Genomic DNA, 12831 nt, shown 5'->3' on the forward strand with positions numbered 1-12831 from the left:
CGCGTTCTAAACCGGGTGTTGAGTTCGATGTAATCGCGGAGCCATGCGGATTGAGCGAATTGCAATACGCGATGTATATTTGCGATGCGAAGGCCGTGACGCGTGCATTGCTGCAGGTTGTTATAGTGTATGACGTAACGCTTCTTATCGTATAAAGTCGCGAGGAGCTTATCCTGCCGCTTGGCGGGCGGCTTATCGCGCGTTGGACAGAACGGTAGATCAACGTGCGCGTCGTGAAGATGTTGCGGATACTCCAGATCGACCTCGAGAATATAACCTGTGGTTGAATCCGAAGCGATCGCGCTAACGTCAAAGTCGGAGATGTCGTCGACCCATCGAAAATCGGCATAGGGCAACGGTTGACACATTGCCCAACCGTACAAGTTGTTTACATCGAAATACATCATGTACGACGATGGTTTCGATGGGTCGTAAGACGGCATGTACTTGTTATTGGCTCGCGCGTATCTGCCGGAACATAGGCTCAGGCCACCGCGTATTCCCCGTTCGATAAACATAACCAGATCGATATCGGTAAGTAATTCGAACGTAATATTCGTATGTTTTAGCATCGCATCCCACGTGTATCCGGGAAGAGTATAATAATACGCGGGGTCGAGCCCGTAACTCTCGATACATTTGTTGCGAAAATTTTCAAAAACGTCGGCCAATAACAAGACATCCGTTTTTAAATACAAGTCGCTGTATTCGCCTAGCGTTCGAACGGAGAACCGCTTCCAAACGTTTTCGGCGTGCGCGTAGTCGCTCTCGGATACGGTGTCACCGGTCAAGGAACTATAAAATGATTCGCGCGGTGGTAAACACGTATCGTGCAACCTATCGACACAGTCGATGTATTCGTATGGAAAGACACCTTTTCGCGTCAATAAATCGAACTCTTCGATCGATAAATTTTGAAATTTTGATTTTAAAATTTGAAGTTTATCGTTATTTAGAAACGATGTCAATTTTTCGAGACTAGTACTGAGAAATTTGTACGAATCGATGAACCGTAACTTTATATCGCTTCGGCAATCTGATTTTTCGGCGGTATCTTTAACGTGTTTCGTGAATGAAACATACTTTTCTTTCGTTATCGGTAGTACGTTGATCGAGCCTTCGAACGCGGTAGCTATTTCCTCGATGATAAAATGTGAATCGTAACCGGATAAATTGTGAAATACTATGGGAATGCAAAACGAGTCTTTATAATTTAAATTGCAGTTTGAATGCGCGGGACCTCGATACCGCCCGGTAAGATGGCAATGATCGCGTACGCGCGTGTCGTCTTGCGCGAACGGTTTTTCGCAAATATGACAGTGTGTCGCGCTGTGAAACTTTTCCCGCTCATCTCGCGTTAAATTTATCATGGGGACATTCGTGGTTAAAATAATCTTTACGCGTTGCGCTAAATTTTTTAATTTTTCCACGAACCACGAAACGCAATCGGTACTACGGTGAGAATGATACGCGGATAACGATTCGTCGTACGAACAATGTACATAATAAGCTACGCTAAATACTTGATGATGCTGAAACGTGTACGTAGACGCCATCGGATCACCGTCGGTCTTCCTCAGCACGCACTCCAAGTCGGCGTATACGACGAAGGGTAGTCGCTCCTTTCTGTTGTAGTTGTTGAACGCGAGCCACTTGTCTTTATCGCTCGGTAACCGGATAGCGCACTCGTTCATTTCTCGGCAATCTACAATGTGCGACTGCAACTTATCGTCCGATCCAAAATAGTGTAAACATCTGTAAAAAAAAAAAGAAATAATTAATTTTTCTTTCGTATATTTTATATATATTGCATTTTTATTAAATATACGTACCGATCGCAGATATATTGTCTTCGTTTGCCACAACTCAATTGTGAGCTCACGAGCCGGGATAAATTCTTGATCCACGCAAAATGTCCAACGTCTTGCGAATCTTGCATGTACAGCAAGTTGACGTGTCTGTCCTTCTTTTGTTCGCTCAGACGTATCGGGACAATGTTGTTTTCTTTCTCGATGCAGTATACATTTATCGAAATGTTGTTGTGAAGTTCAAATTTTTTAATTTGACTCAATGTCATCGGAAACTCAATGTCTTGGAGATTTAGCACTGTCGTATAATGTGGATACGAAGATTCCCGTTCCGCGTTTCTTTCAGCTGGATGTAGAGCGGCGACCACCGCCCACGCGAAACACGCATTGTCTTTGGATTGCACGTTTATTACCGCTCTCTTCATTGTTATTTCTCGCGGTAATTTAATATGACACCCCGCGCGCATTGGATTATATTTATTTATATTTACAGTTAAATCGAGAATTCGCGACAAAGCCCACCCGCTATCGCGTTCTTGAAATTCTTCGAACGAGGCAAGCGTGGGCTCGACGACGCGTCGCTCGTACCACTCGTGTAAATCGGACGTGCGAAAGAGTTCATAGTTTCTGGTATTTACACTTTTATTTGCGCTCTTATCACCCGACACGAATTCACCGTTGAACACAGTGTTCACTTTCACGTTATTATGTCTTTCCATAACTTTTTGCACGTGTTCGAGCACGATGTCTTTGGCGTCCTCGAGAAATTGTCGCGGTTCGATATAATCTGCGTTAATCACCGCACCCGTCAGTATACGGTTTTCGAACGCGGTATCGATCTCTCGCCAAACGAGTCTTTCCGCGGTATTGTCACCACTGTAATCACCACCGCTGTGTATAAACCGTCTCTCTAATCGAGTCCTCGCACCCTCGACTCGCGCGATTCTAGCCACCAAAGATTGTCGAACTCCGATCGAGAGTCGCGGACGCTTGACACGACTGTGTTCTTCGAGCTGTTTGATAAATTCCTCGCATCGCTGCGCCCACGCGAAATACTCGCCCAAGGTAGCGACTCGACGCGACAGCTCCAACAGGTCGCGTTCGGTTTGCTCGGTGTTTTCCATGTTTTTATTATTTTTTCACACTGTTTATGTCAATTTTTTTTTACTGTATACAAATTGGGCACATATTGCACGGAAAGATCTGATACATCGGAAGTCTGCAATTGGAGCAGGACCGGCCACTTATCGCGTCGTATATCTCAATCACATGCTTCCGAACAGCATACATGTATCCGAAATCAGTATCTGCTATGGAGATCATACACGAAGCACATACGGCAAAAGAACCACCCGTGGAATAATAAAAGTATATAGCGCAACACTTTGTACGTCCGTTTAGCGCAATAATTTGCGAATGAGGCACTATCTTGTCAACACGTTCCGTAAGGTCCTCGCTTTGATCACTCTTGTAATTACTATCATCCGACAATGCGTGATCTTCGTCGGACGATTCATCTAATACTACCTCGAAATTATTATTATCTATTTCCATTTTTATGCAGATTATCACACAATCTTCCTCTACACCGAACACTTGCCACAACAAAATTTACAAGTACCCGTCGTACCTCTTTCAGTCGATATACGGACCGCAAGCTTTCAAATCGCATACTGAGTTTTTGACACCCTTCGTTCTTCATTATATATTTTTAATCTATCGCGTTATGGTATCGCGAAACGTATCCCGACAAGCGATACGATAAACGGCTCTTCATGGAAAAAGATGAAGAGAGCACCGCGATGGTTCTATCTTGTTTATATTATTATTTATAAATTATCGAGCAGCCGGAAATCGGCGCTTGCATTATATTTCAGACATCGACACCCGCCTTTTGTAAGTACACCGATAAACATGTCCCGACGCGAATTCTAGCAGCCGGGTATCGGCGCTCGCCTTATCATCTAATTTTAATGTTACGCGCAATAGTGCGCGAGCGGCTCTTCCTGGAAAAAAAAAAAGATGAAGAGACCACCGCGATGGTTTTATTTTGTTTATAATGTTTATAAATTCTCGAGCAGCCGGACATCGACACTCACCCTTTGTAATACACCGCGCCTACCGTTCCGCCACGGCCCCCTCCCCCTCTCCGCGGACCCCGCGCAATCAAAATCCCCCTCCGCCCGCGTGACGTCATGCCCCCTCGCCCGCGCGGTTTCCCCTCGCCCCTCACCACCCCTCAGAGGACCAGAGTTAGAACCCGCATAGTATTACTACTTTTAATAATGCCGCACGTGCAAGTGTAGTGTGAGACGATATTTGTTTATAATGTTTATAAATTCTCGAGCAGCCGGACATCGGCACTCGCCCTTTGTAATACACCGCGCTGTTTATGCTCCCGCGATAAGCCCCCCGCCCGCGTGACGTCATTCCCCCGCGCCACCAAAATCCCCCTCCGCCCGCGTGACGCCATGCCCCCTCGCCCGCGCGGTTTCCCCTCGCCCCGCATTCTCCTCGGAGGACCTGAGTTAGAACCGGCCTATTAACACTACTGGCGCAACCACTATCTTTATGATCCCGAAAACGTCTCGAAGCGTTAGAATCGGGTCGAACGAACTTGACGGTCCGAAAATCAAACGACCGTTAGGGTCGCTATTACTCTGTTTTTCAGAAGTTCGCTCGGCGGTCCCTTTTTGGTAAAAGAATTTAATCTCTATTACGCGGGATGGGACCAGGTGCGATCTTTTGACTGGAGAATGAGAGGGGTTAATAAAGATTGGATTTAAATTAGAATATAAATTTATTCATAATAAATTAAATTACTTTGGTATACATTATATCAAAATGATGAGAACAATAGTTATTTTAATATGCGTATGGGTGTGTGTGTGTTTGGTTGTTCGCGGTTCTTACAATCGTACGGAGGACTCCAGTCAGAATAATGAGGCAAGATTCTATTATTAATATTGAATTTCTGACTAGTTATTACAAAATATCTGTTAGAAAAGAAAATAAAACAATTTGTGTGAGTGAGTGTGTAGGAATATTAGGAGGTTGATTTCATAATTCTAGGATTGGTATGAGGATTCGTCATCGAGATCTGGGAGTTCATTGCAGAACTCTTCCAGTGCTCTCTCGAATTCGTCGGATTCAAGAGGGAGTGGAGATTGATAGCAGGATTCGTCCTCCAAATCAGGGAGTTCGTTGCAGAAATCCAGCACTGCCTTCGCGAACTCGTCTAATTCTGAAGGAGGAGAAGGAGGGGGTGAATCTTCAAGGATGATCGTTGACAACGAGGAGAACAATCGGGGGGAAAGCGGCAGTTCGGGAGAAGATGGTTCCGAAGGATATATTAGGGAGTAACTAGGGAGGAAGTCAATGATTGTTTCTATGTGTGCGGTGATTGAGTAATTATTACTACTACTACTGGCTACGGTTGATTAAAAATCTACAGAAGTTCGCGTGTTCTGACTCGCGGAACGGACCTTTGCGGTAGCGGGTTGAAATTCGTATATTTTTCCCAATCTGGTTCTCACTATGGAACCGGTGACAACGTTATTTATTGCAGCAATATAATTAAACTGAATTATTAGAGACCTACTTCCGTTGCTGACTTTTAATTAGTAGGTTGAGTAGGTTGACAAAACTTGTCGTCCTTAGCTAAGATGTAACGCTGTGCGGGTGCCGGGTTGCCCTGGAGACGACGCCAAGATGAGGACACTGATGTTGAACTGGTCACTCTTTTTCTAATTATGAATTTTTGCTCTTAATGCGCGCACACGAGACTAATTGCCCGGCACTGATTGAAGTCGACAGAAATGACTGAATGCATGAATAAATGAATGAATGAATGAATCCCCTAGTCTTACGAGTTCTTTCTTTTATATAACCTTTTTTTGAGGGTGTCTTCTAATTTTAAGAGTGGGATCTTTCAAAACTTTTAACGAATTAAAATTATGCAAAAGTAAGGATTCTTCAAGATTTTAACGAATTAGAATCGTGCCAGTGTCCTCATTCGGCAGGGGGTGTCTCCTATTTTTGTATTTTTACCCGTGCTGATCGTCGGTTGGTGAGTTCGATATTAGTTCAAAAGTTCCTTAAACATTAGCCTTTCCGGGGGACCCTCGCGCACATGATCTGATTAGAAAAGTGTCTTACTTCCTTATAATTATTTTTGTCAACGTTGATGCAGCTGTGTTTATTACTTGTCCGTTAGAAAATTATTATTAGTATTAATGCAGCTGAGTTTATTAAACATTTCGTTAAAAGTTCTTGTTATCTCGTTGTTCTTCCGCCAGAAATTCTATTGCAAGGGGTAGCTGTTATTTTTTATTTATCTCGAGACCGGCATGGTTTCCATCACCGATTTCCTTGCGTCTTTCCCACGGATACTCGTGGATGTAGTTACTGACAAATGACAGTGTTTAAAAGAAACGTATGGCACAAGATGCTTTGTTTACTGAACGGTTCGTTCTTATCACCAACTGACGATCGTTACCGCAACGTCGCGGAAGAAAGGAATCGTGGAGTCGCCAGGACATAACACATTATACGCTATACGTTGTCGTGTTTAATCCTATAATTTGAATTGTAATAGGATATAGAAAATAAACGATGTACTTCTATGTAATATTTTAATTATAAGTAATAAGAATATTGATTTATGAAAAATTAATATTAATAAATATGGGAATTTTTACTTAAATTGTTAAATTTTTTTCATTCGCCCTTTTTCCTTTTACAGTATAATGCTCCAAACGTTTGAACTTTTCATTGATTGAGGTAACGTAATTTCTTTCGGCCCGGCAAATGCGAAGCCCTATAGGAACTAAGGAAATAGCCATAAACGAAAATAACTAAAAATAGGCAGTGCTAGAATAAGGAAACTTTTTTCCCCACTTTATTGTCCTTTGGAAGTGGGGAGATCATGTATAAATTCTTATTTCCCATGAAAAATCCAACATTAATTTTTCGTCTCTTGAAATTTTTTGTGTAGTAAGTTATGCGAAGTCCGAGTGTGCGAAAATGTGTGTCGCCGATATTTTAAGAAAAATTACACTATTATGTAGTGTCGCGATACCTCAATTTGAGGCTAAAAAATATCTCGAGCAAATGTCGGAGGAGGAAGGCAACGAAAATAACTACCGTTTGTTCACAAAAACTGTCAACATGTGTACGAGCGCCGCAATAGGAACATTATTCTGTTACGTCCAGACTCGAGGAAGGATGAGTCGACGGAAGGGCGCAACAACTATCTTTTATTTTCCCGAAGTTTAAACGTCTCGTGGCGTTCGGAATCGGGTCGAACGAACTGACAGGTCCGCAAAGCAGGTAAACGACCGTTCGGATCGCTATTACGCTGTTTATTCAGACGTTCGCTCGGTGGTCCCTTTTCGGTCAGGGAATTTAATCCCTTTTACGCGGGATGGGACCTAGTGCGATCTTCGTACTGGGAACGAGAGAGGGGTTAAGAAATGTTTAATTAATAAAAAATATAATTTTATTCATTAATAAAAATAAAAGTTCGATTACATGGTATAATATATATATATGTAGGAAGTGATTACATTTATCGTGTGAGTGTGAGTGATGGTGTGTGGTTGAGCTTATCGCTCCGCGGGTGTTACAATGGTACGGAGGGCATCAATCAGAATGACGAGGGAAAGTCTCTACCGTAAAATTTTAGGTTCTGACTGGTTAATACAATGTAAAGGTTTAATAATAAAAAAAAAAAATAAAAACATGTGTATGTGTGAGAGTGAGTAAGAGGATGCGGTATGAAGGAGGGAGAAAGAGAGAAGGGGGGATTTTTAGGTTTGGTTAATCTTGGTAAGATGAGTCGGCTTCCAGGTCGGGCAAGTCGTTGCAAAACTCTTCTATTGCTTGGTCGAATTCCGACTCTGAAAGGTGCGGGGAAGTTGGGGGTGAATTGTTAAGGAAGACAGTAGATAGAGAGGAGAATGAACGAGGGGAAAGCGGAAGTTCAGTGACTTCGGGGAAGTAGATTGGGGAGTAGCTGGGGGAGGGGTAGTTAGGCGAGAGGGGAAGAGTGGGTCTAACAGATACTGTTGTTGAATTGTTATTGTGAGTAGCGCAGAATCTGCATTTTACCGGCGTTTGAGTCCTCCGACTCCTGCGAATGACCGTTTGGCTTGGACTGCCGGATCTGGTTTTTACTATGAAAACCAGCGTTAATATAATATAACGTAATGCGTTATATCTCACGAGGGTTAATAGCGTAAATTAAATTGGATGAATGTGACTTACTTTTTGTTTCGTAGGTGAAGGTGTGGAGTCTCTTAATGTGCCGGATTGTCGGGTTCCAGATTAGCCAGGCGATGAGTGCACTGGTATAATTTTTTTAGTAGTTTTCGCGGTGCCACGGCACTTAATGAGACTTATGTTAACTGAAGACGCACGCACAGAATTAAGTGAATAAAACAAGTGCTAAGTAAGTGAAGTGGTAAGCAAGTGCTAAGTAAGACCGTGGGTGGCCCTTTTTGTCCTCTTTTTATATCTCCTCTTTTAGGGTGTATTCTAATTTCTAAGAGTGGGAATCTTCCAAGTCTCCAACGAATTAAAAATTATGCCAGTGCCCTCATTAGGCGGGGTGTTTCTCCTACTTTTCGAATTTTTACCCGTGGCGATCGTCGATTGGTGATCTCGATATCAGTTGGGCATTAGATTTTGTCTTGCGCACGTGATCTGATTAGAAAGGGTCTTACCGTCGTTACTGGATATGTCGTCACAGGAGTTTCATCATTATTGATTTAGTTACGTTTGTCGGATATTTTCTTAGAGGAAATTTTATTATCTTCTCGATATCAATTTATTCTTCCGTTGGGAAATTCTATTTCGAGGGTATCTACCGATTTGTTTAATTTTAGGCGACTGGCGCGGTTTCGTCACCGGTTTCTCGCGTCTTTCCCATGGTTGTTCATAGATATTGATATTGACAAGTGACTAGATGTTTAAAGAAATGCGTGGCGCAAGATGCTCTATTTACTGAACGACTTATTTTTATCACCGATCGATTATCGTTGCCGCAACATTGCGAAAGGAAGGAATCGTGGAGTTGCCAGGACGTAACACCCCCGGCCTTAGACAAATGTTGGGGAGGAGCCCGACATTTGCAAAAATGAAATAGATTCCTTCCTTTTGCGATTAACTAAGGTATCCTAATTGTATATGGTTTCGGGCATGCTGATTTGTTTATTAAGAAGGAGGAAAGAGAAGGCGATCACCAAAACCCCTTCCTTCTTTCCTTCGTCCTTCTTTTACTTTTTCAATTAACTATTATTTTTTTTTATATATATAATTCTTATACAAAACTATCTTTTCTTATATGTGCCCATTTATGGCGTAAGAGATAGAGAAAAAAACTGTATATGTCATAATGTTTACCTGACCATTATTGATAAGGTTGGGTCTTCGGCTGGAGGGTTTTATTGCCCTGTGAGAGAGATAGGATATTCCTTTCTTTCTTCTTCCCTCTTGTGTTGTTGGAGTCATCTGAACAGCATATGTTCTGCTTGTCGGGAAGGTTTTTGGTATTTGGCTTGGATTCTCGTTTATTACGAGCAATTAGCCATTGACTAGGATTCCATGTTGAATCCCATAATAGAATGTCCAAGCTTCATTTGCCCGGATCTGAGTTAAAAGTAGATTTGCTGATAGATATGCAATGATGACTTGTCAATTGACAAACGCTGGAATAGATTTTTTCTGTGACATGTTTTACATGTATATATATATATATCTCTCTGTAGCTTGCTGATATTAGTTGACATCACTTTTTTGTAACTATCGGTCAAGTAACGCTGTTCCATAGTGTTAGAAAAGATAGTTTTGGTTTTGTTAGTTAATTAATAAAATACGGTAATGCCATACTATATATATATAATGGTAATTTTTTTTTTTTTTTTTTTTTTTTTGAGATTATTGAGATACATTTTTTTCTTATAAAGGTAAATTATTGTTATTATTATCACTATTACTACAATAGTATGTGTATATATAAAATTTTACTACTATTATTCTTATTAATACTATAGGATATATATATATTTTTTCTATATGTATATTTTTGTGATTAGTCTATGTTAGGGAACGGTTAAGTAAAAGGCTTCCTCTCACTTTTACAAGTGGGGGAATGCATTTGTGGCGACGTCGTCGATGAGTCGCGCATGTCCCAGCTGGATCAACGAGTCTCGTAGGTTGTAGGCCCCTTCGGTGTTTTCATTATAGATCGTCAGTTTCACCATGGCTTCTCTTTCACCCAGAGGATGGATAATTCGTATCCACCCCTCTTGGCGATCTCCGAGAATCTTGCATATCAATCGCGTTTTTTCGGGCCATTTCGTGGCTACGTTTACGAGACCCGTGTGCGCCAAGCCGCACTTGATGCTCTGCCATGGCAATTCTCTGAATCGGTCTTCCAAGAAGTATACCTGGCTCATCGGTTTCCAGACTGCCAGGCCCCAGTCTCTCAGAGATATTTTCACCATGGCTGTTGCTGTGTTTATTCCTATAATGAGACCGCGTTGCCAGAGGTTTTTTATTTGGATGGCGCACGGTTCATCTTCCCTCAAGTCTTCGGGCCAACAGTGGAGGTAGCGACTTCGTCGGTTCATCCGAAAGTTGAGCTCTTCGATGAGCTCTACTAGGTCTTTCTCTCCGTTTTTTAATTGGACCCAGAAAAGTAATGGAGACTCTGTGCGAGTTATCCGTACTTCCAATCGTCCGCGGGTCAACTCGTGGGTGTTGATGTTTTTGATTTCCATTTTCTAAAAATAGGTAAGACTAGGTTGATATAATTGAAAAGTTTTTAAGAGGGGCCCATTGCTTTAGGTTGATGGAGAGGAAGAGGGGAAAAGGCGTTTCGTCGTTCTCTTTTCATATAAAAATTTTTTATTATTATTATTATTATTATTATTATTATTATTATTATTATTATTATTATTATTATATTACTATTCTTATTATTATTAATGAACAAAAATAAAATAAAATTTGATTTACCCTTTTTTTCTTTTTTTTTCTTTTTTTTTATTCTCTTATCTCTAACGTATAGGTAGAGTTTTCTTCCGGTCGTAGTAGAGGATATACCGCATTCATTTCTATGGTGTTGTGATCTCCTTGTTTGGTGGGTTTTATTGCTTTATTGTTTTCTTGCGGTGCGCTTGGCAGTAGTGGTGGTGATGGTGGGCTCTGTTGTGGCCTCTCGGGTCGCCTCCGTCTTCCCAGATGTAATAAAATATTTGTAAGAGAGTCCCAGATTGCTCCAAGTAAGTATATGGACCATCCGTACACGGTATGTAAGGCATAACCGTGCACAACTGTGTCCAATATTAACTTGGAAACTCTTGCAATTAGATATATGCCGAGTAATCCAGCACTGATATTCCCGAAAAACAGGAACTTGTTCCAGAATTTTTTCCAAGCGGAAGCGGCTATCTTTTCCATAGATGCTTCATCCAATAAATTGGAAATGGAGCCCCCCTGTAGAGAAGTGGGTCTTCCCATTACTCCTCTTGCTACGGTGTTAAGTACTGACGGTCGTTCGGCCGGAAACATTATATGATCTCTCAGATCTTTTAATTCTTTTTCAGAATATATACCACTCCTTCTGAAACAGAAAAATAAAAGTCTTATTAGTATACTAATTTAATTTTTTTAATATTTAATATTTTTTAAAAATAGATACAATCAACCCCATAATTCCTCTATGTCCTCCTCGTAGGGTTCGAGGCCGAAGAGACGTCTCAGGTCTAAATAGAGACCGTCGGAGCCATTGTCTTCCCATACGTCCTCACGCAAATAGCGTTCGTGCCGCCGCACCGCTCTCACAAATTGCCGGCGTTCAATGTTTACAAATCCTGGGATTTTTATTTCCATTGTACTGTCGTACTGTAAAATAAAATTAAAATTGAATAATAATAATATATTATAAATAATTAATACAACGTAAAATAAAATATGCTACTTACTCTCTGGTATACAACCAAATTTAATAGGGCTCTCAGCAGCCCCATCACCAGGTCTTGCGACCACCACGACGCGTTATAGCGTTCTCGGCGCAACACTAATTCGATCAATGATGGCATTTTTATATCTTATTACTTAACTTTTACTCTTTTCACTACGTAGCGTTCTCGCCGGCAACTCGAACGATACTATCCTATAGCATCGGAAAAATCCAGATCTGCTGCGGCAGTGTTTATTACTGACGCGTTCAAGTGTGTCGGAGAGCATGTGCGAAGGAAAAGCACTTGACTTTTCTTCGAGCGACCAAAATTTTTCGTTATACACTTTTGACACCCTTCGTTCTTCATTATATATTTTTTCATCTATCGCGTTATGTCCATCTGAAACAGAAAAACATTATATTAATATAAATTTAATATTTTTTAAAATAGATACAATTAATTCTTTGAGTATTTCAATGTGGTTCTCACCCACAAAATGTGTCCAGCTTATACAGTGCAAATTGGGCACATGTTGCAGGGCATTATCTGATGCAGCGGTTTTCCACATTCTCTGCAAATTCTCTCCGCTCCCAGGATTAGTTCGTAAATTGCATTTTCATGCTGTCGCACAACACGAATATTTGAAAATAAGTCTGCAATGCGCATAAAACAGCATGTGCAAATTTTTTCATTGTGTTCACTTTTATAATAAAAGTATATGCAGCACATTTTTACCGCACCTAAACTATTTATTTCAACGCGGTTTAAAGTACGTTGATTTATGTCGGTACTAACACTGCTGTAATCACTATTATAATCGGAATCCTCCGAAAGTATGCGGTCTTCGTCTTTGTCTGATGAATCGTCCGACAAATTTACAATTTCCATCACGTTGTCTTCGAGAATGACATCCTCATCTTCAATAATAATAACTTCATCATCGGCGTCTTCGAGAATGATATCCTCATCTTCAATAACAATAATTTCGTCTATTTCCATTTTTATGTAGATTATCACAAAATCTTCCTCTTTCAGTCGATATACGGACCGTAAGC

At 41.1% G+C, this 12831-nt stretch overlaps 1 protein-coding gene across 1 annotated transcript in view; it reads left to right on the forward strand.

Moving 5' to 3' along the window:
• LOC138939439 (uncharacterized) overlaps positions 1–12831 on the forward strand; it is a 126978-nt gene that overhangs the window by 82974 nt on the left and 31173 nt on the right. The window lies entirely within an intron of this gene.

This window comes from Polyergus mexicanus, unplaced genomic scaffold (assembly GCF_030449975.1).
Source record: "Polyergus mexicanus isolate NDT 795.1 unplaced genomic scaffold, iyPolMexi1.0 SCAF_14, whole genome shotgun sequence".
Taxonomy (NCBI): Eukaryota; Metazoa; Arthropoda; class Insecta; order Hymenoptera; family Formicidae; genus Polyergus; species Polyergus mexicanus.